Source organism: Thermobia domestica, chromosome 18 (genome assembly GCF_964235325.1).
Source record: "Thermobia domestica chromosome 18, izTheDome1.hap1.1, whole genome shotgun sequence".
In the NCBI taxonomy this organism is placed as follows: domain Eukaryota; kingdom Metazoa; phylum Arthropoda; class Insecta; order Zygentoma; family Lepismatidae; genus Thermobia; species Thermobia domestica.
The window spans coordinates 147,547,671-147,570,630 of NC_137471.1; the positions used below are offsets into that span (position 1 = coordinate 147,547,671).

The 22,960-nt window shown below is 35.3% G+C and overlaps 1 long non-coding RNA gene across 1 annotated transcript; it reads left to right on the forward strand.

Annotated features, from left to right (window-relative positions):
* The first annotated feature begins 2,807 nt into the window (after window positions 1-2,807).
* Window positions 2,808-13,531, forward strand: LOC145675866 (uncharacterized). Its single transcript, XR_014129234.1, has 3 exons — window positions 2,808-2,987; window positions 11,944-12,094; window positions 13,081-13,531. It is a non-coding gene; the product is annotated as an uncharacterized LOC145675866 (long non-coding RNA).
* The last annotated feature ends 9,429 nt before the right edge of the window (window positions 13,532-22,960 follow it).

Consider the following 22,960-nt stretch of genomic DNA (forward strand, 5'->3'; position numbering starts at 1 on the left):
CCATTGAAGTGCATAGGATTCTAGTGTATAAATTATTAAACAGAATCCAAAATGGTTTCCAGCATCGTAATGTTACAATGCAACTTAAGAAATCGTAACAATTTCATCTATCAGTAAATGATAAAACAGCAAGACAATAAAATGGAAATTCACAGTACGCAGTTCCTGACAGTTTATAGACCAAATCATACTTTTCACGCATCCTAATGGAAATGAAATATCTGCAGTGAACTTTTATCATCGTTCGAATCACCGCATCCGCCGATCGCGAATACCGTGCGCGTTAAGAATACCGTCCCGTGATCGCATCATTTATTAGCCAATTCGGTTTTGACTGAAATATAATCAATAATTTGAAAATATTATTGTGTTGTTTTAAAGTCGTATGTAATTTGTTCAGTGAAAGTGAATATTAATACAAATTTTAGCTACAAAAATATCCAATCATATATTTATTTGATAATCTTGTGCTTTCTTTTTAGTGGCTGAAAGATATCAACCTAAATGGATACTTAATTTCATCCAGGATTTGAGTAAGGTATAGTATCTCCGAAGTGGATCAAACCAAACATTTATTTGTATTCCGCAGCTTATCTGGGTTACAGTTAAGGAGACGTACTTCCCATTTAGGAAGGACGAGAAACGCCATACTTTCAGGAATTTTTCATTGAATATCTACCTACTTAAAAAGTTGGTAATATATCCAATTTTAATCAGTTAATGAGTGATTTGAAATATAAGAAGACGTGTGTTTATTCCGTTCTCGTTGTGTTTTGAACCTTGTTTACATACATTGACGAGTTGCGATTTGCACATGTTCTACGTCTGGAATCATGGAAGTGCGTCTGCGCAGTTTGATATAGGCGGCAGCTGAGTGGAGGAGGAGGGAGAGTAATATGGCGACGAGGTGCACGTGGAATGTGTTGATAACACGGTAAGAAAAAATGTGGGGGGAAGTGATTACCACCCACACAGCAAGGAATATTTCCTCAATCAAAAGAAAATATTTTGCTTGGTTTCCAAAAGGTTTTCCTTCTCAAGAGATTTCCATCCTGGTTCCCCCAATGCTTTCCGAACATTTCCCGAAAATATTTTCCCAAAAATGTTTGTAAAACATTTCAGAAATTACCGGGAGTACATTTTGAGAATGCTTGCCGGAAAGTAAATCCAGGAAAATATTCACAAAATATATTACAAATATTGTTTTGGATCTAATTTAATATGTTTTTACTGTAGAGAAGGGAAATATTTTTGAAATGATACTAAAAATGTTTTCTATACATGATACGGAAAACAATGAAAGGAAATATATTCCACATATTTAAAAAATGTTTTCTAATACGTTATTTGCAATATTTTCTATTTTTACGAGAAAACGTATTAAATATATATTTTTAGAAACATTTAGAATATTTTAAAAATAAATTATTTCGTAATATAAGAAATATTTTTCAGAAATGTTTTAAAAAGTTTTACTTAATTTTTAAAAAGTATTTTGGTAATCTTATCCTACAACTTAAATTAAATATTTTCGTATGATATTTTAGTATTATTTCCAGAATATTTTATCGAATTTTGAATTTAAAACAGGTGAAAGAAAACATTAAAAATGAATAGAAAATGTTTTCAATTGTGTTTTGGAAGATATTTTGTGTCTTTAGTGAACATTTTCTGATATAGGTCTATTATAGAAACATTTTAACATTTTCAGAATATACTCTTCCGTTACTGGGGAAAACATATTCCTTGTTATATCTGAAAAGTATCCTAAATATTTGCCGGAAATATTTTTTAAAATGTGTTTGGAGAACGTTTAGTGAAGTACAGGAAGCAGTGGCGTTAAATAAGCTTTCCGAGCTTAAGCCCCCGAAATTTGTTTTACTAAATTAAAGTAAATTAAATATCCTGCACAATTTTCACATTTCCAGGAATAAAGTTAGCAAAGATACCCTCCATGAAACAAAAACGTAAATACGCCACTGACAGGATGTGCATTTTTAGAACGTTAGTAGGAAAATAATGTAAGGAAAATTTTCACAAATTGTAATAGAAATATTGTGTTGAATGTAATGTAATATGTTTTCAATGTTGAGAGCAGGGGTAAAAGTGAATCTGAAAAGGTGGGGGGACGGTAGGTAGCGGATTGCGTCACGCCATTCCCCCTGCCTATCTTTGCCCATTGTAATTTTTTTTTAGGAACTGGGGAGACGCCGTTCATATTTTTTTCGAGGTGGAGGCGGCGTGCCCCCGCACTTTTTACCCCTAGTTGAGAGAGAAAATATTTTCGAAGTAACATTAAAAATGTTTTACATACATGATAAAGAAAACAGAATAGGCCTGTGAACAGAATAAAATGTTTTCCAACATGTCATTTACAATCTTTTCTATTGTTACAAGAAAATATATGAAATATAATTTTTAAAATATTTCGAATATTTTAAAAATAAATTCGATCGTAATATCAGAAATATTTTTAAAACGCCTATTAATTTTGTATGGAAATGTTTTTGTTACCTTGTCCTGTAACTTAAATGAAATATTTTCATGCAATATTTTAGAATTAAGTATTTCCGCATTATTTTATCGAATGTTGAATAAATTCTCTCACGAGAGTGTCGTAGTAGCATTATTACTAATCATTATAACAATTATAGCAGCATCAAAGAAATATATTTGTTAAAAATTTGAAATTTATGATATCCTGTATGACCGCATGTATGTGAGATTGCAAATTAGCATTGCTACATCAACCGTCGTTTGTTTATCAAAAGTACCAACATTCCTTGCGCGCTATGTTGAATTTGGGCAGTCAGCTAGGCAGAGAGAGAACTAACAATCATAATTTTACATCGTTTTTATATATTAAGGATGTGGGTGAAACAGACTTAAGTCTGCACTCTTCAATTTTTAACACCCATTGTTAGGTGAGGTGGAAGTTGAAGTGGAGATAGGCTGTAACGGAGCCGTGACCTCAGCACACGAAGTCGGTAAGTATAACGATTACATAAAATAATTTAGTTTTATTGTCTGTACAAGTTTATGTTTACAAATTATAAAGGTATGTGGGATGCTAGATTTCTATTTTTTATCTCTATACATAAAATACCGTGCAGGTTATACATAAAATAGCGTGCAGGTTTAATTTTTGCTCACCATTCGAAATAATAGCTGAAAAATAGATTCTTTTAATAATTTTCTTGTCTCTTTAATGATTTTGCGCTAGGCGATTTGAAATACGTCACATGACATAGATGAAATTCAAAGGGAGCGTCGGAAGTAATTGTTGGAAAATTACAGTAATTCTTGTATGATTTGCGTATATATATATATATATATATATATATATATATATATATATATATATATATATATATATATATATATATATATATATATACATGGGGCCAGATGTATGACGTAAAAATTACAATGCAAAAAATACAAATCAGCCTGTATTACGTAGCCACTAAAAAGCACCAATAGGCAGGGTTCTAGAACACAGGTTCCTCTTTCCATTTATCTGTAATAAAGACAGAAATCAATGTGCCCTGCGGGGCTCTAACTCGTCTTCACTTGCTAACGGTTGCTCGGCAATAGTATGTGAATTAAATATTTTACTTCGGTACCGAAAAAAAACATCTATTAACCTATATGGGGGACATGTGTTCTAGAACCTTCTTGCACCATACTCTCTGAGTCAGAGCATTGCGAAGGCGGAGGACAGCAGGAGCGAGGGCATGCTTCCAAAGGGACAATATGCGGGCAAGTCTTTACTTTAGGCAAGGCAGTGACAATAGCTAATTCATCTGAACCGGTTACTGCAGTTACAGTTCCCAAGAAGGAAAGACAGAAAACAACGTGCCCTGTGGGGCTCTAATCCGCCTTCACTCGTTGACGCTCGCTCGGCAATACTATGTACTGACATAAAATCGCTGCCTGGCATAATGGAAAGAGTTACCAAAGTTGCGTACATTACCATTTTTATGACAGGTTATAATAATTCTGCGTGCAGTTTTACTTCTGGTGTGTTTTCTTTCAGAAGTAATGTTCCGGGGGGCATTGCTCATGCTATTTTAGTTATTGTAAACGTATTATTTTTATACTGCTCGAAATACTTAGTGAAATATAATTCTTTCGCTATTTTCCTTCGTGTCTATTTAATGATTTTCGCTAGGCGACGTATAAATTTTTCACTTGGCATAGATAAAATTCAAGGGGACCGTCAGAATTAACTGTCGAAAAATTACAATTCTTTTACGATTTGCGTATTTATACTGATTCCTGTGGATAAGAAGTACAGTACAAAAAAGACAAACCAATCTGTGTTAGGGGGCTACTAAAAAGCATGAATGCCATCTAACCGACTCAGGGAGGGTGAAGGCGGGTGGCCCGAAGGGAGCACACACGTACATTTCTATTTTGGTGATGGTGATTTTTTTCAGGGGAGAGGGGCTTAGCTAACTTTGTTCTGCAAGATAATTCATTTACTTTAATATAGTAATTACAATTTCAAGGGGCTTAAGCCCGGAAGCCCCTCTTAAATACACCACTGGGTTATAATAATTCTGGGGTTCAGTCGAGCAGACGTTTACACCGAGCACAAGATTTATAGTTAAAATGTAATGTGAAATATTTTTGGTGAAGGAGTGAAAGTGTGAATGTTAGTTATTTCTGGCACTGCACAGCTTACTGAAATTGATTTTGGGCTTAAGTTTAGAGTTGCCCCTCCAGTCTGAAGTTGCCCTTGGAGTTTGTAACATACAAGAACAGTGCTTAAAGTATTAAAAATTGTTACATTTCACTTAACTTCTGTACTCTGTGTGTTTCACAAACATTTAAAAGGTTTTCTTCATTATTTTTGCGCATCCGTTGCACCTGTTCGCCATATTCGCCATATTTTACAACTAACATGCTGCTTAAACCTTGCGCAATGCTTCCGCATCCGGCAAATAGTACTAACTTCCACATATCTTTTCTCGTATTAAACATAACTCTCCTGCCGAAGTCACATTCCTAAACATCAGATAAAAACTTCAAATTATCATTTCTCCTGTAAATTTTCCTGATTTTTATAAAAAGCGGAGGGGTAACTCTAAACTTAACCCGGATTTTGAATGCAAATAGGGTAGAAGCGCTGGGAATTTGTGGTTCATACGTTAGTTGTGGACATCTGCGATGGCCGTAATGTAAACATTTAAAAAAAAATATTGTGTAATAAAGAGAGAAGGATTATAAAGTTTTTCCAGAGTCATGGTATGGTGAAGCGCGTAAAATCAACTGCGCGAAGTGTGGAAAAGATTTATTCGAGAAGAAATATTCAGAACAGAGGCAATAGCCCTACATACACTGTTTTCTGTCGTAAAGGAAAGAAAGGAGATGTAACACTCGTGTATTAGCTGGGAATTTTTTTTTTTTTTTGTAGGATCGAAATTAAGTATTTCTAAAGATAAGAATAATTACAAATATTGTAAATGTTTTTCCACCGTCCTTGTTTATGCGTACCCCCCTCCCTTGTCGCTGACGTGCCTGCTCGCTACGCTGTCGCTCGGGCCCCCCTACTGTGCTTCTGCGCTTACTCAGTTGGCATTTGTGCTTTTTTACTGGCCTCCTAGCAGAAGTTGTTTCCCTTTTTTTTTTGCTCCTCATTTAGTGCATAGGAGGCCGCGGTTGCTCAGTGGTATAGCGTTCACCTCCGGTGCTTGAGTTCCCTGGTTCGATCCCAGCTCGTGCCGTGTGGACTTTGTGGTGGGTTTTTCTCGGTGTTCTCCCGTTTCCTCCTACTTTCTTCATTTCACTCATTTCTCATTATGATCGCCTCCTTTAGCCTAACCAGCATAAGCGTGGGACGTTAAACAACGATTTCCTTTCGTTTAGTGCAGTTCTGCAAAAAGGAACCGGAAGATGCAAGAAATGCGTCAAAATTTGGTAAAACAGTCCGCTCGAGTATTGCCTAATTCTGCGTGCAGGTTTACTGTTGCCTCGAAATAATTGTTGAAAATTTTTAATTCTTTCGCTAATTTTCTTATGGTCTCTTAAATGATTTGCGGTAGGCGACATGTAAATATTTCACCTGGCATATATAAAATTCAAGGTGGCTATCAGACTAGATTTGCCGAAAAATTACAATTAATCTTTTGCGATTTGCGTATATATATGTATTGTATTGTATTCAGAGTTTGCCCAAGTGGGCCCAGCCCGGAAACACCCACCTGGGTTTTTGAGCTTTTCGTTAGTATATTATTGGTCCAATTAAGGTGATCATATTGGAAGTGATTCTTATCAGATTTTGAGCTTCGCTTGGGCGAATTAGGTGCTTTCACGTTAAGATACACAACATTCAACGTAAGACCTTTATTAAGTTCTGAATGCATTAAAAAAACCGTACCTTAGATTGAGATAATTATAGAACAAATTAATGTATGGATTGTGCTTATAGCCTATTTGAAGTAAAATATGCAATTTTATATTTTAGAAAATATTTGTCGTGAATAGTGTGCTCGCCCACTCGGCGTCGCCGAAGGACATTATACCTCATACATCTGAGAGGTTTAGGGCCATAGGTGCTGGTATTACTAGTAAATATGTAGTGTATTAATAAAAATATTAGTATTTTTTTTAATTATCTTTGATGGTAACACTAAACAGTTTAGTTTAGTTATTTGTTGCTAGTTTTCAAATAACCTTTCTGTAGAATCAACAGCAGCAATAGCATAAAAATTCGTGTCAAATTTAAGAATCTTAATGCTCGGAGTTTCGAAGAGTACGTAACGCTTACTATTTCAAGTGCTGAATTCAAACTTCGTACTAGTGGAAGTTTTGATGTACAATATAGAAAGCTTGCATTTTCGGAAAATAATAATAAACCTTCGTCGCAAAAGAAGTGCTCGGGAAATTCCCGCAATTGAACGCACAAAGCACCGGAACTAAATACTTCAACAATAAAACTATTTGAAAAAAATGAAATGAAATCTTTCAGTTTTAGGTCCTACGATTATGCCTGTTAGGTTAAAGGAGATTGTGATTATCAGAAATGAATGAAATGGTGGAATGAGCAAAGTGGGAGGAAATGGAAGAACCCCGAGAAAACCCACGAGCACTTTGTTTGACCAAAAAGTCGACATGGCGCGAGCTGCAATTGAACCAGGGACCCCAAGCACCGGAGGTGAACGTTCTACCAATGAACCACCTCGTCCCTAATAAAACTATTCATTTTACGCTGTAAGATATTTAGTTTCATTTAAGACATATTGAAACATTTACTTTATGAAATATGAATTATACAGGGTGTTTCAAAACAACAACGACAACGTTTGAGAGATTATTCCTGAAACGAAGATCAGACAAAAGTATAGACCAGCCTGGGTGCACAAATGTTTTTTTTTTCGGACTTATAGGCTGCCGGAAATATGAAAAGATGAACTTTAAAGGTCTATAGCGCCTATCGTAGTCGTGTCGAGACTTCACTTAGGAACTAAAATGTGCACTATCCAAAAATACACGTTTCAGAATCCTGTGGTACTCACGCAACAGTTTTTATAGAGGGAGCTTTGCTACGGGCATATAATTTGAAGTACTCACCAACTACCTCTGTTTTCGGCAGTTTATAACTCCGAAAGGAAGCATTTGTTCACCTAGATTGATCTATACTTTTTGTCTTATCTTGGTGTTAGGTACCACCTCCCAAACGTTGTCGGTGTTGTTTTGAAACACCCTGCATATATATTAATTGTTTTAAATTAATTTTCTGGGAGAACGGTCTTGCAACAAGTGCTCGGGAAATTCCCGTAATTGAACACACAAGGTATCGGAAGTGAAGTTCAACAAAAAAAAACATTTATTTTATAAAACATGAGTTATAGATTGAGTTGTTCTAAATTAATTTAATATATTTGTTTTAAATTAATATATTTGGTGTTCATATTTGGCGAATGTCACTGAGGGTATTGGGCTGATTCGTTCTACATTTGTTCGTTCGTCTGCCTGTACCACACTACAACAGGGTACCACTTTCCATCTTTTAAGTTTAAATTTTCAGGTAAAGTATGAGACACACTAAATCTCCTGTACAGATTTTGGCAACATACTAACCTAAAATTTCAAAATAGCGGGTTTACACGCCGCAATTTTCTGTTTTTCAAGTTTAAATTTTCAGAGTAGAAGCACAGGACACTCTACATTAACTGTATATATTTCGGCGGCGATCCAACGTAAAATGTAAAAATGACAGTCATGTTTCAAAATAGCAGTGAATAGAAAATTGTTGCAAACTGTGACAATAATCTTGAAATATAAATCACATTTTAACACTTTTACCCCAAAGGCATTAAAATATTTAAAAAAAACTCAATTACACCCAAAGAAAAACAATTAAACCCGAAAAACCCCATATGGGCCCAGGTGGGTTGGGGCTTATTCAAAAGAGCCCGGGTTGTTTAAAACTCTGATTGTATTGTATTTATTTTTACCCGTTTTCATAGAAATTGTTCACAACGTGAACGTGTGAGTTGGACACGTCACCAGAACATTGAATATGTACATATTTATACATTTAAATCTACATGCAATAATAAAATAGCGTTAATTTAAGTAAAAGAGATACAATTTTTCATTATTCTAATTTACATACAACGACATAAGACAATATAACTGTTAATAAAACCTTACATTATACGTATGCAAAAATATATATACATTTTAAACCTTATTTATTACAGACACTTGTAATATAAGTGATTATTGAATTGCGAGATATCCTCCTACAGAATAGAAGCAGTGCTCGAATAGGTGGTACTTGATTGCTTTATTGAAACAGGATGTTTTGTTTTTTAAAGTGGAAGGAAGCTTGTTATAAATATTCACTGCCATAGGAAATGTACTATTCTTATGTATTTTTAAACGTGAAGACCCCATGAAGATCCGACGCTTGTTTTGTATTATGCATACGAATATCTGAGTTCAACCGGAAATTGCTTGTACCTATCTATATATTTTTTCTTACAAATTTTAGAAGTTCATATATATATAAGAAGTTCGAGAAGAACTACATTGCCAAGAATAAAAACCAACTAAAAGCCATACTAGTAGTGCTTCACTTGTAAATATAAAATACAGCTTCTGTACACTGTGTAAAAATACGGCGCCGGTGGAAAATAGTATCTTATACAGTTGTCTTTCATATGCACTTACGTATTTTATCCGTCGTAAAGCATCTGTAATTATTTTACACTTGTAACGCTTCACTTATAAACCTAAAATACATGTATATTACTTTGAATTTAATTCTATCGCCTGCAGAAATTTATTTTTTATAAATGTGTCTTTTCATGCATAGTTTTGAATTTTACTTGTATATCTTTCAAAATGTGGTGCGCCGAAAGTAAACCAGCGCCTAAAATTTAAAGGTCTGACTGATCCTCGCACAAGCCAAGCCGATTAACTTAAAACCTTGAAATTTCGACAGTACATGGGATTTGTGACGTATGGTACTACTAAGCAAGATTTTTTGGTAATTCTACGGGAAAGGGGAAAAATGGGTGGGAAGTACTTTAATAAGGTGGCTATATTTCTGAATCTCGTAGGCTTAGATGCTTGAAGTTTTATTTGGACTTCTCATTTAAAATAATTTGATACGCTTTTAAAGGTTTTTTGATATTTTAGTAAAAATGGGAAGATAAGAGGGGAAAATGAAAAACAGGGGATGGGTTTGCAATTATTATAATCAAATATCGATATCCCGGAACATTTGAAGGTTAGGAACATGGAGTTTGGACTCATCATTTAACATAATTAGACACGTATTTCAGTTTTTAAATTATTATTATTTTGACAACTTAGAATGGAAGAAAAAGGAAGGGCGCTGACGGCGATGGAGGGAGAATGGAGCTGGTAAAAATTAGTAGACACGTGTCCGAGTTTTTGAAAATTCCGTATATTAGAGTGAAAGGGGCTTAATTGTTGGTCTGACAGCGAAGCGAGTACGTGTAGACCTAGTTGAAACGTTTAGAAATTACGTAGTTCATATCTGCTGCATGGGGTCCTTGGTTCGATCCCAGCTCGCGCCAAGCGGGCTTTGTGGTAGACAAACCGTGTGCGTGTGTTTTCTCGGGGCTGTCCCGTTTCCTCCCACTTACTTCATTCCACTATTTCATTCATTTCTCATCATCAGCGTCTCACTTGACCTCGATGCATAAGCGTGGGACGTTAAACTAAATGTTTCATTTCATCTTAATTTCCATGTACAAGTATCTTTTGAATCTATGAACAATGCTAAACTAGTGTATTAATATAGGTTATAGTGCCTACATTTCTCCGCAGAATTTGATATTTATGAATTCTGAACAACTTCGTGTGGGCTTTGCTTTGGAAGTAATTTGGAAAGACGTGACTTCTTTTTAAATGCATGCTGGGAAGTATCTCATCCATCTTGAAGTTCGCGAATAGTTTTTGTTTTCTGCATTACTACTCCCTGAATACAGCGTGGGTGTAAAGTCAGTTCTTATTCGTAACAATGAATATTTCTAAAAGTAAGCAACCTATCACAGTTTTATTTTCATCGAATACGTTATTACTGTACCATTTGGTTATTAAGTTACATTTCAACGTATATATCCACATTTTCCACAACTTCTAAAATGTTACAGTATTACACGCCAGCTAAAGCTGATGCTAGTTTCTAGCATAATCTAGATTAAAAATAGATATTGATTTTACAACCACCGTGTATATTCTGAAACTGTTAAATTATTCCTCGTCTTCCTGTAGATTTCTTAATAATTTTATAGATACGTTGCTTTCATCTATAAAAAAAACTGGTTTAAACCAAAAAGATAAAAAGAACGAAAAATGCTTTAAATCGTGTGAACTTCATGGTGACGTCTCCACATATCACACCATCTGCATTACGTTTATCTACTTTTCAACTTTTAATCAAGGGGTCACGTGTTGAATTCTCGGTCGAACCACAACCTATCTTTCAAGTGTAAACCAAGTAGCGATTCGAGGTGTCCCTTTAAGCGAAAGTCTTCTCCGTGATAACTTGGTATTTCGTAAGGATGTTAAACCTAACATACGAAACGAAACCAAATTGTATATTTCTACTTGCCTGAATGCCTGTTGTTTTATAAAGAAGCCAAGGTTGCTTACATATATTGATAGAAATTGGCAAAATGTGTCAACTGCCTACGTAGCTTCCAACATCAGCTTGGATTCGACTTTGTTTTAATTTTGTTGAATGTTATCTACATAACAAATTTGTAATTTAATATGATACGTTGACCTTAAAATTTTACATACAAATACATTTAAACTAATAACAGGATTTTCTCAATGGCTAAGGCGGGAGTTTCCCGATTTATATGTAATTCTGTATAATGTTTTTACTTGTGTAACTGCTTATCTTTTTGTAATTCTGAAATGACCCTTGACAATTATATTAACAAGTAGATCTATGTAAAGATCAGTAAAACGTATTTTTATCAGGAGTCCGTGAGTGAGTCGGCAATCTCATTTGTAACCAATTAGTTCCGGTTTGGTGTCGAAATAGACAATTTCTGATGGATGTAAGCCGAGAAGCGGTTTGGAGTCCCTTCCAGCATAACCTTGTTGTTGCATAATAACACCAAGACGAAATAAACTAATGTCTGTCCATATCTAATATAAATACATAGAGTAAATTAATAAACCAGAAAAACCTGGTCTTTTGGATTTTCAATAAAAAACATGGTTTTTGCCTACCCTGTACAACTGCTTGAAAATTAGTATGTAACTTTCTTTTATTGGAAAAACTAAATGTTAGTGCAAGTATTAATTTTTGAGGATGCGCCAATTGCACCTGACTCGGTGACACTGTCGTTTAAAATCAATGTAATTTGTTTAAGAGCATCAGTTGTATGCTCTAAATTTCCATTACTATTACTTGAGTGCTTAGTGTGTATTTCGTTACAGGTCTAAGAAATGAAAAACTTGGATGTCACAGCTCAGAAGCCATCACAAGAAACATCACGGGTGAAAAAGACGGGTGCAATAGCTGAGCAATTTAGTTGGCACGGTGCAAAAGGAAAGAGCATCTACTCATTAATCACTAACACAATAATAGGTAAGAAACTCTCCCTACTGTTCTTTAATCTCATTTACAGAGTGAAAAAATTATAGAAGTTGTCATTTGAAGAGCGATACACTATGTTTAAAATCTTGTATATACATATAAAACTTTCTGGTGCCCTTTTTATTTTCCTTCGCTTTAAATTCATACTATTGTGCCATGAATACTTCTCAGAATCATCTTCCTGTAAACTTTATTTCCCAAAAGCATGTACTACAAGCGCTGTTATAACATTTAAAACACTTTGAAAATCCTTATTTTAGCAAAATGTGCAATTTTCCCATTTTCAAGTGATACGTTACATTTAAGTGGAAGAGAGAGCTGAATATGTATAGAGTATATTTCATCCTTTTACTGAATTGTTCTGTTATGTTGGTAGTTTTCTTGAGCATTTCATGATTCATTCCTACATTCGCTATTTTTTATATTCTTTACAATGCACCGTTATCAAAATTATTCATTTCTATAAGGCAAAGTAATATGTATGGCCTGCTCCGTGGGAAAGAAATCGAGCAAGGTAGCGGTCATCAAGGCCTTAGTAACAATCTCGGCATTCACCTGGTGCGACTGAGGGGAAAAGAATGATCGGGTCCAGATTTGAGATCGGAGCCTTCGGAATGAGACGCTAGTTCTTCATCAACTCAAATGCTGCCACATGTTCTCTTTTTTTTTAATATTAGGTTTAAAATTTATAAGATGCTGTACTTATTAAAAATAAAAGTGTGACCGCTTCAACATGTTACAATGTCCTTAATTAAGCTACAGTCTTAGGTATGCCACTTTCAGCTGAAGCTGTTGTCTTCCTTGCCATTTACATTTTCTTCAGGATGTTACTTTTGTAATACAATATTGTCTTCACAAGCTGCTGTAGGTCCTACACAAACATTTTAAATATTTTTGTAAGTTTAAGATGTAATAATTGATCTTTAATAATTCCATGCTGTTATTATGTTATTAAACGCTGCCTATTTTATTTTCAGAAACTGTGTAACACAAGAAAAACGTAACTAACGATGAGATCGCGTAGAATATTGGGATTTGGCTTCAACATGCCATACAGAGACGAACAAGAAGATCAGTTAAGAATTCAGCTGCAGTTCCACAGAACTTTAACTGACAATTCGCAGCGTCGAAATTAGAGTTACTTGTGGTAATCAAAAGTGACATTATAAAGAAGCAAATATGTATTTCTTGTTATTCAGCAATGTGATATTTCTTGAAAGTAACAAAAAGTGACATTTCGTGAAAATATCTATTCCCCATGCGCCGTAGTTTTGTAGAACATTTTCAGCAACACACGTAAATATTGTTATTGTTGATTTTTATTTAATTACTGTCAGTGACATAATTTTCTAGAACAAGTGTTTACAAGTTAAAATGTGAATTTCTGACATTTGAGAAGATTGTTCTTAATGTATAGAAACAAATAATACGAGCAGCATGAAGATGCTGCTGAAGAGAATTTAAATAAAGCCAGAATAGTGTACATTTATATTTTTATTTAACTACTAACTGATATAAACTGATATATATATATATATATATATATATATATATATATATATATATATATATATATATATATATATATATATATATATATGTACGTTTATTATAGTGGACAGTGTAAATTACAACTACATAATGTTAACTTGCTCTCATTAGGCTTTTTTTTTTAAAAAAAACACTCAAAATCTTATTTACTCAATGATTCTGGGTGTTCCATTGCTACTACTGGTATGTGGCCACCCAGTCTATGTATGTTGGGTTGTCTTATGTGATGTTACGAGGTTCAAACTGCGAATTAGAGCCTTCACAATCATCGCGTGCCAGTTTTCAAAGCGGCTATGTTGGATTTATTATTTTTAAAATAGGAAAAGGATTGCCAACAATTGTTTCCTGGATTGGATGTCTAAACTTCAATCCTTTTCGTATTTTTATTTTTTTAAAATAATCCAATACAGCCGCTTTCAAAACTGGCAGGCGACGATTGTGTACACACTGATATGCAGTTTGAATATCGTAAGTCACATAAGACACTCCGATATACACGGCATGGCCACATACCAGTAGTACCAGTGAAACACCCAGAAACATTCTGTGTAAATAAGATTTTGAGTAAAAAAAAAGTAGTTATAATTTACACTGTTTATTATTATTTTTGTTTTTATTTATTTATTTATTTTTGTCTGAGTCTGTGGGCCGCAATGGTTCTGTGGGCCAAGGCAAAGGCGTCCAAGCAGGTAAAATTATACAGAAGAATCTTATGTTTTTTTCCAGCTGATATGTCACAGCCTGGCCACCTTTTTTCAACCCACTATTTGTTCCTAGCAAGAAGCCGCTATATATGCAGTGACGCAATATTCCGGAGCCCATAGGTCAACTCGGTCCATGGGTACTATTGCAGATATGATAACAAGGTAAGATATGTAAGGACTCTTTTAAATTCCAGCAACACTTTTGTTTTTTGTACTAGTGTACCGCTCAATAAAGAAAATGCGTTACCATGCATCATGTCGGGCTACACGAATGAAAAGAATGTGTGGTTTGAAATTAGCTACACCGAGAAGAATTGAAAGGAGACACAGTGAAGGAGAAACATGCAAATGCAATATCCACACCAGTGGCATAGCAACCACGGTGTTGGGGGGAGGGGAGCAGATACGAAGGACGCGAAATTGGGTCTTGCACTACATTTTTCATTGTGTTTTTCCGTTCCCTTTGGTCCAAATAATTTCAAAGCACACTTTCCTTCATTCAGTGTTATCCAACAGTCGCAGCGTTGTACTTTTCGTTACTATTGGGCGGTATACTAATATAAAAACAAAACTTGCTGCATTTTAAAAAAGTTCCTTCTGCATCTTACCTTGTTTTCGTATCTGCAATAGTAACCGAGTTGGCCTATGGACTTTGGGTTCTATCATGTACAGAAAATATTCTGTAAATATTTTGTCATGTACAGAAAATATTCCCTAAATATTTTGTCATACACAGAAACTATTCTGTAAATATTTTCTGTGATGTACAAAAAATATTCACTAAATATATTTTGGGATATGTAGGAAAATATTGTCTGTGTTATTGGTAAATAATTTTAAAATATTCCATCAGAAACATTTTAAAAACCATTCCGTTATCATTGTATAAAACGTTTCAAACACATTTTCAGTAATGTTTGGAAATCGTACAGGAAACATTTTTTGGAAAACTTTTCTAACGGCGTATAAAATATTTCTACAACGTTTTTGAGTGTATTTGGAGAATATTTTCAGTACTCTTTGGAAAATGTTTTCAACAACATATGGAATATATTTCCTTAAGGGAAGTAGGATACATTTTCTGAAGGAAAATGATGGCACGTTTTAGAAACGTTTTGAAAATATTTCATTGCTGTGTGGGCAGTGTCTATAGTTATGTGAGTGTGTGACTCATGGAATATTATTGAGTAGATGTTGTTGAAATAAGAATTACCTCGAAGGGAAAGAAGACAGTTTGAAGTCGCTCGGTTGTATCCTTGAATCATATGAGGTATGTGAAAATGAATGCTTCGTGGCCCTTTTTCTCTTTTTCGTTGTAATTCTTAATTTGGCCCTTGTACTTAAATGTGTATCCTTGTAGTGCCCTTGTAATCCTTCAACAATTTGAGGTATGTAAAAATGAATGCTTCCTGGCACTTTTTCTCTTTTTCGTTGCATTTCTTAATATGGCCCTTGTACTTAAATGTGTATCCTTGTAGTGCCCTTGTAATCCTTCAACAATTTGAGGTATGTAAAAATGAATGCTTCCTGGCACTTTTTCTCTTTTTCGTTGCATTTCTTAATATGGCCCTTGTACTTAAATGTGTATCCCTGTAGTGCCCTTGTAATCCTTTAACCATTTGAGGTGTGTGAAAATGAATGCTTCTTGGTCGTTATTCTCCTTTTCGTTGCATTTTTAAATGTTGCTCTTGTACTTAACATATATGTGTAGTGCCCTTGTACTTAATGTATGAGTATGTGTGGGGGCAATTGAACGCATATCGCATATTTCGTGCACGTGGATACTTCTTAATGTTGTACTAGTTATAAAATTGATATCATTTGATGTACAAGTGGTAATATAACACATAAGAAACACAGATCACGTTGCATTCTCACTTTATATTGGAGTGTGAATACAACATGATTTGGGTTTCTTCTGTGTTGCATTACCACTTGTACATCAAATAGAATCAATTTTGTAGCTAGTGCAATAGTAAGAACTATCCTCGTGCGACGGAGATAAGAAGTAGCTGTTCTTAACAATTACCCTCATCTGGTGTTAAATTAGCGTATAGATCCCCTGTTGTGTATTTTGTTACAGGTTTTAATGATGTTGTCCGCAGCTTGACACGGCAGTGATGGTGGGCACACGGCAAATACCTAGTTTATTATTACGCCCGGATCTTGAGACCGCGGGAGAGAATTCCTGTTATGTTGTCAGCATTTCAGTTCGTTAATTTTATCTTGTGATCCCACTCGACCGTGGAACTGAATAATATCTTGAAGTGGTTTTCTCATTTGAAAGGTCCAAGGTTCGAACTCGTATTCTTATATCTGGCTTTCCCAATCTACGACATGTTTTTTCGAACCCAGCACCATTATATCTGACATATAAAGGATTCCAACCCCAACTCCCATTATACACTCACCTAGTACTCATCAGTACTCTAGAATGACAGTCAGCTGGATTTTAGATCTTGTACTCAGTCGATGTACTAAAAAATGAACATTCTCGACGTTACATATCTTCTAGATATTTCATCCGCTTGTTCATTCTTCTAAATTATTATAAAATATATCATTTGGACCAAGCATATACATCTTCTATAACAAAAGAGACTACTACTGGCTACTAAGGGGAGCTTTGAAGCTCCCGTAGCCTTTCCTTTGACTTAAGGGGAGGTTGCGGGCTGGTTTGACCCTGTGTGAGAACTCTGCAACGCAAATTATCAAGTGTCGCGTACGTGGCCCTTAAGTAGCCCACAGAATAACTGTGCATATGGCCCTTCGCCCGCATACAGAAAACACTACAAAGTGATGAACGCTACATTTGTGTCGTCCTCCCCCTAACCCATCTGCCACAAACAAAGAAAACCTATTATTTCGTTGGTACTACATGTATTCTAATTTGTTCCAAAGCAACAGAATTAGTTCTGTTATACTCTCTAAGTAAATTTACAATCAATAGTGGTGGGGCTAGAACGACTTCATCAACCGTGATATCATCAGTTATTATAAGAAAGCATTTTAAATCGTTTGTGCTCCATTTCGTCTATTTTGTTCTACACTATCAACGTTTGTTATTTAACACTTTCAGAAAAAAATAAGAAAAATAATTGTGGTGACGATAAAAAGAGGGCGCTCTGCCCACCCACATAGATAGATAGATAGATACAGAGATAAATATAAAGACTTAATCGTTCGTTCTAATTTGTTCTAGAGTATCAAAGTTTGTTCTTTAACCGTTTCAAAAATAAAGAAAAATAATTGTGGTGTGGCTACAATGACGTCGACCTGGCCCTCACACACCGGCGCAAATCTGTCTTCAGCATTGGGGGGACGGGAAAGAACGTTCCAATAATATATATATATATATATATATATATATATATATATATATAACCGATGTTTAAAATATTTAGGAAGTTGAAAAACAATGATGTAGAGGATCTAGGGAGTAGAATTATCTTCAGAGGCGTACTTAGGGGGCTATGGGACTCAAGATCCCCTGAAATAAATTTGTTAGTTTTTCGCATTTCTCGTGCAACAATAATCTTTTTTTTACCATTTCTAGGAATGTCATTGATTTTCCATTTTCTTATGCTCTTTGTTCAAAAATAATACTGTATTTTTCAAATTTCATTCCATTTAAGAACTGAGTCATTTTGCTCTTTCATTTTTCTTTCTACTTTTCTGTACCTTTTTCCTGATGTTATTTTCTTTCGTTTCGCCTATGATTTTTTATCGGCCGTTGTCAGTTGTGATTCAAGTCAGCCCATCAGTAACACCAAAACTAAGAGGAGTTGATAAGTGAAACTGGTATTCCACACCAACTTGCCCGGATATCAACATGACGGGACTTTAGCTATTATAACAAAGAAAAAATTATATCGTTTGGTTATTTCTAAAAGAAGAAAATGTTTGAATTAAAGAAAATCAAAACGAGGGAGTAATTAGCTCGGGAAATTAGGTAGGCCAAGAGGGTGCTTCCTTTTTCTTGTATGAATAGAATAACGGGTTAGATTCACTCCAAAATTTTTGTATCATATTATATAGGATTCTCAAACTCAGGTAGGCAATATTCTTCCCTGTGTTGGGCATAGACCCTCGAAAAAAAATCCTAAATACGCCTGTCTTAATATTGGGAGGTGAGCAGATTTGAGGCTTACTCTAGGAAAGGGAGATGAAACTCATATTACGGTAGATGAATCTGATTTCTGAAGTGAACCTGATGAAGAGTATATAATATATTAGGCGATGTAGATGAAAATGAAATGAAATCTTTAGTTTTACGGCCCACGCTTATGTCAGTTAGGCTAAAGAAGACGGTGATGATGAGAAATGAATGAACTGGTGGAATGAAGAAAGTGGGTGGAAACGGGAGAACCCCGAGAAAAAACAGGAGTGCGGTGTTTTCCACCACAAAGTCCACACGGCGTCAGGCAATGAAGATGAAGTGGTAGTAGTACTTATCAGTATTACAAATCACTGCCGTGAACACATTCTTAACTCTGAATACATGAATACTTATAATTGATATGTTTCTAATTAAGCATCCACGTTAAAATTGTTTTATAATAATTAATAATATAAATAATGACCTCGAAAACTATGAAGAAAGAATATCAATTATGTATGACGTAACAATACTCTTATTTGAGGAAAATGATGATTATCTAAATAGTATCACAGAAATCGTTACAGAAATATGACGCGTTATATTCTCTTTAGTTAACAGATGTAACCGTAAGATTGGGGAGAAAAATATTCCAGTAATTGAATTGTTTTCTTTGCTTACGAAGTATTCCCTTTCAAAAGAAAAAATGGTACACGGGGAAATATGTAGGAGCAGACCATGGTTCGTCCAGGAATACATTAAACTAGAAGAGAAGATAAAACAGGCAAAATTACGTTGACTACAAAATTCGAAACAACTAACTACACAAAATTTCGTTGACATCAGGCGGGAAACTTCGAAAAATTTTAAAACAAAGAAACGCGATTTTTCTTTCACTTCTACTCCTCTCTCACGTACACACGCACTTCATGTGCGTGTGCATGTTCAAAGTTAACAAGGAGAAAGTGGCCGATACACTTGGTGTGGAAAATGTAATTAACTGGTAACTTCAGCGTCAAGCTTTTTGTGCTCTGGGGATAACATCTCCAGTCCTGGTCACCTTTGAAAGAAATACTGTTTAAACGCAAGGGAATAAGGAAAATATATTTTTATCATCTGGGTTACCCAGTCTCTGTTGAATTACCGGGTCACTACGGGTTTGAATCCTAGACCCCGTTGTGGTCCATAAGCTAAACATCATCCGACTGACACTATGATCCGTTTGAGCTCTAGCGTGTTCATTCTCTCTGTACAAATTACGTTATACCCGCAAGAAATGAAAGTGATGCTTGATATTCGAAACACGTAAATCTTCGGAAAAGACTAGAAAATGGCCATTTCTTTGGTCATTTGAAAACAAAAATTTTATTTATACTAGTTCGACATAAATTTGCTTGCATCTTATAATTCAATGTGATTTATTCATGTTGAAATTAGAAACATGCAAAGTCTTCTGCATCTATAACGTACATCCCATTTTCCATTTGAACATTTGAAACTTTTTAATATGATACGGTTTGGACTTTTAATATAAGATATACTGATAAAAATTTACCAATAAAATGAATTCATACAATTTTATCTTTCTTCTTTTCTTCTTTTTTCTTCATTTTGCATTAGTTATCTTGAATGGAAGTTATGACCTACCTACTGGGTTTATTAGAATATAGTTTGCATCAGTACGTCCAAGGAACACTACCGAATCACGCAGAAACAAAGCATCTGCGTTAAACTTTTGACATTACCTTAGATGTGTCTGTGAGATCTACAGTTCTACTGGAAATTGAGTATGCTATCCTTTATGAAAGGAACATAATGAGTCTCTAAAGCATCCTCTATATATTCGAACAGTCCTGAAAAAATATACAAAAACAAACGTTATTTCTATATTACTGTTGGATTTCTGGTAACGGAACTTTATAATGTTAGGTTCTTTTCTAACTAAGTCTAAAATTCCACATTTTTATCTGTTCGCCCGTTTCTTTTGATTGTTCTCTCGCCTTCTCTCTCTCTCTCTCTCTCTCTCTCTCTGTCTGCCTCATTTCTGAACCTCAGTGTAATAGACATCCATTGGTTTCAATTTTTCATTGTGTGTGTTTCAGTTTCTCCCTAAATCAACTTATGAATCTTGTCTCATCTCTGTTTTGTTATTTCCTTTTATCGATAGTAATACGTGTGTAGTTTGAATATAGAATTGCGTTCATATTGTTAGGGTAAACCATACAGTTATTGGCCGGGTGACAGCTATTGGCCATTTCACGAACTAAATTCTGTATTAAGCACAGCTGTTTTTTTCTGCATCACCATTATAGCAAAGGAAAGAGCAATCCTTTACTTGTGTGTTGGGTTTGTGTTGGTGAACTGAATTGGTCGCGTGAGGATATATGGCGGATTGCATGTAGACATCTTGTTTTCGACAGGTAATTCTTATAGATTTCTTAAGAAAATCTTTCTAGTTTGTTAAGATCCTAGCTTATGCATTGAGCCTAATAATGTATTAGTTTGGCATTTTTGAGATTGTAAACGTATAACGTGACAAAATTATTTAAAAATAGCTGACATTTCGATTGCCAAAACGTCAACAATGGGGTGGCTAATTACTCGACCATTAAATTTTCTTCTTTGACAGTAATTAGCCACCCTGGTCAATAACTACATTTTCTATGTATTGAATTCTAACTTGCTTTTTCTATCGAGAAATAATCGTTATATTTAAAATTTTCATCTGTAAAAATTTTACGTTCCTACGATGTTCGGTTACAATTAATAGCCGGGGTGGCTAATAACTATCTTCTGCATGGCTAATAACTATCGCCCTCCCTTTTTTGAATAACATATTGCATTTAAGCCAACTAACTGATAGTTTTATTTTATTTTACAGATTACACAATGCCAAAACGACCATCATATTCACCACAAGCATTACACATATTCGCCACAGAAATAACATAACGAACGAGCGATTGAGTCACTCTAGTAAGTGCATGTGTAAGTGAAGAGAATATAAGAAAATGGTTCAAAGACATTTCCGAATATATCCATGAGAAAAATTTAGAAGATGTCCTGAAAGATCCCTCAAGAGTTTTAAATGGCGATGAAACAGGTTTCCAAATATGTCCAAAAGCAGGTAAAGTCCTTGTTGAGAAAAAGTTGCTAAATATGTATACAATGTAGAACAAGGCTCGCCAAAAGAACAAATCACTGTTCTTCACACGTTTGCTGCTGATGGATCTTCCTATCCTCCTCCAGTCGTTTATCCTTACAAAAGAATTCCTGACAAGATTGCTACATCAGTTCCATCTACTTGGGGTGTAGCACGAAGTGACAACGGGTGCATGACAACACAAGTGTTCTATGAATATGTAGACAATGTTCTGCATCCATTCCTCGTCCTGCAAAAAGTAACATTTCCAGTAATTCTTTTCCTGGATGGGCACAAGGCTCACCTAACTTATCAACAGAGCGTATTATGCAACCAACTACATATAGAGGTCATAGCACTGTATCCGAACGCCACCAGAATTTACAGCCAGCTGATGTAGGAGTGTTTCCACCCATCAAGGTAGCGTGGCGTAAGTCAGTACGGAAGTGGAAAACTAATCATCCCCATGAAGTACTCACCAAAGTGTCATTTGCATCTGTCTTACAAGATGTAATCAATTCTTCGCTAAAACCAGAGAACTTAAAGAATGGCTTTAGAGCGTATGGCCTTTACCCCTTCGATCCAGACGCTATAGACTACTCCAAATTTCTTGGTAAATCGACTGAAAAAATGCTTCCGCAACCACAAAGCTGGAAAGATGAAGATAAGCCCACGTTATCTTATTCATCGTTCTCAGATATCGTTGGAGAAGACAGAATGAATGAATTTGAAAGAATGGACAAATATGGTTACCAAGGTGATTATGGATCTGACTTGTTTGCCTTGTTTCGTTTGTGGCTTTATTTCAACAAAACAGATCAAAACATGGAAGCACATCATCCTTCCACATGTGTACCGAAAAAAGCACAAAGTGATTCGAATGAAACAAGCCCTAGCCAGGATGAAACTTGCAATCGTAATAGTCCAGACGACTTGGATGGAGATATTATGATAACAATAAGTGGTGAACCAAGGCAGTCTCCTGCTCCATCGGGTTCTGTTAATAGGCCTACATCAACTTCTGGTTTGGGTAGTTTCCTTCTATGGCCAGAAACTCCCAAAAGAAAAATGAAATGAAATGAAATCTTTGAGTTTTACGTCCCACGGTTATGCCGGTTAGGCTAAAGGAGACGGTGATGATGAGAGATGAATGAAATGGTGGAATGAAGAAAGTGGGAGGAAACGGGAGAACCCCGAGAAAACCCACGCACACGGTGTTTGTCCACCACAAAGTTCACTTGGCGGGAGCAGGGTTTGAACCCGGGACCACAAGCACCAGAGGTGAACGCTCTACCACTGAGCCACCGCGGCCCAAACTCCCAAAAGAAAAGGCAAAAGAAACACTGAACGGTTTCCTTACG